Here is a 1,353-nt window from a genome sequence, read left to right as displayed (position 1 = left end):
TGGGTTATGCAAAGATTTTTTCTTGAGGACTAGCTATCCTCAAGGGAAAACTTGGAGATTATTTGAGTTCTTAGACTTGAAATATCTCGAGTTCTAAAAGCGGTATATTACGTCAAGAAGGATGAAAAGATTCGGATAAATTACCGTTATTTTCTCGAGCTTCTTTTTTCTCGAGAATTTACAAGAATTTATGTTTTCACAAAAGTTCAAAGCAAGAGCGTCGTATAAGGTTTTAAATCGGGACTCGTGAGTTGCTTAGTTTAGAATGTAGTAAATTGATAAGATAAAAATGCCAAAACCAAAAAGTTGCAATTGGAAATTCTATGAACAATTTTTAAATAAAGACCAAAAGTGTGCTGCAAGTGTAATTATTGTGGTGAGACTTATAAATGCAATGTCACGCGACAAAAAAGCGCGTAGAATACAATTGCTTAATATGTAAAAAATCTGTTAAAGAAATGGTCAGAAGGGAAAGAATAAATAGCAAAAAACCCATTAAAGATTACTTATCTAAAAACGATATCGTTTTAAGTGTAAATAATATATTTAATTATTACATTTTTTGTCGTTCCTTTTAGTTGTCAGTTAATCAGATTTGTATATATTTTAAATTAGGAAACGTTATTTTACAACTATTCAATAAGGTTCCCAGGAAATAAAAATCCATTCACTTGCATTTGAATGGGTTTTGAGGTCTTCTGAATAGCGTATCTGTCACTGGAATTCCAGATACCTGCCCATAGGTTAAAGTGAGTTTCGAATGAGAAAACGGCTTTTTTAATCGGCCACGTGATCTTTTTCTCATACACATTCAGTAGCAATTATGAATCAGCATTAACCAATAGAGGAACAACAGTTTCGATCCCCGTGTGGGGTTGCTGGTCCTCCATCGGTCCTCATCAAACCAATGATGAGCGCGTATGTTAAAAACAACATACCCCAAGGGAGTGTCAATCTCCCCACTGATTCCGATCGGGTTCCAGCCCCGGTGGTCAGTGCCGGTCCCATGGATTTTGGGGGGGACCAAACATACTTGGACAGGAGCTTCTGTGAGGAGCTTGGAGGTTCTTTGGACGTCACTGAGGAGGTCGAGGTCTTGGACCTCGATACCTCAACAGACGAAGAGGAGGTCGAAGCGGCTGTAAGAAGCCACTTCGGCAATAACTATGTGGGTGAGGTGAAGGTCAGCCTCACGAAAAGACCCTTCAGAGGCAATCTGAGGGCTTTCGTGGAGCTGACAGAAGATTTGGCGGAGACACTTGTACGCGCGGGACACCTCAAAGTGGGGCGGGTGTCCTGCCGCGTACATAAGAAAGTAGAGAGGGTGCGCTGCTACCGCTGCCTAGGCTACGG

The 1,353-nt window shown here is 40.6% G+C and overlaps 1 pseudogene; it reads right to left on the bottom strand.

Moving 5' to 3' along the window:
* LOC117173652 overlaps positions 1-890 on the bottom strand; it is an 11,520-nt pseudogene extending 10,630 nt beyond the window's left edge.
* Positions 891-1,353: the final 463 nt, after the last annotated feature.

This window comes from Belonocnema kinseyi, chromosome 5, assembly GCF_010883055.1.
Source record: "Belonocnema kinseyi isolate 2016_QV_RU_SX_M_011 chromosome 5, B_treatae_v1, whole genome shotgun sequence".
NCBI classification, from domain to species: Eukaryota; Metazoa; Arthropoda; class Insecta; order Hymenoptera; family Cynipidae; genus Belonocnema; species Belonocnema kinseyi.
Note: the sequence above shows the minus strand (reverse complement) of the source record. Positions and strands in the feature narration are given on the sequence as shown.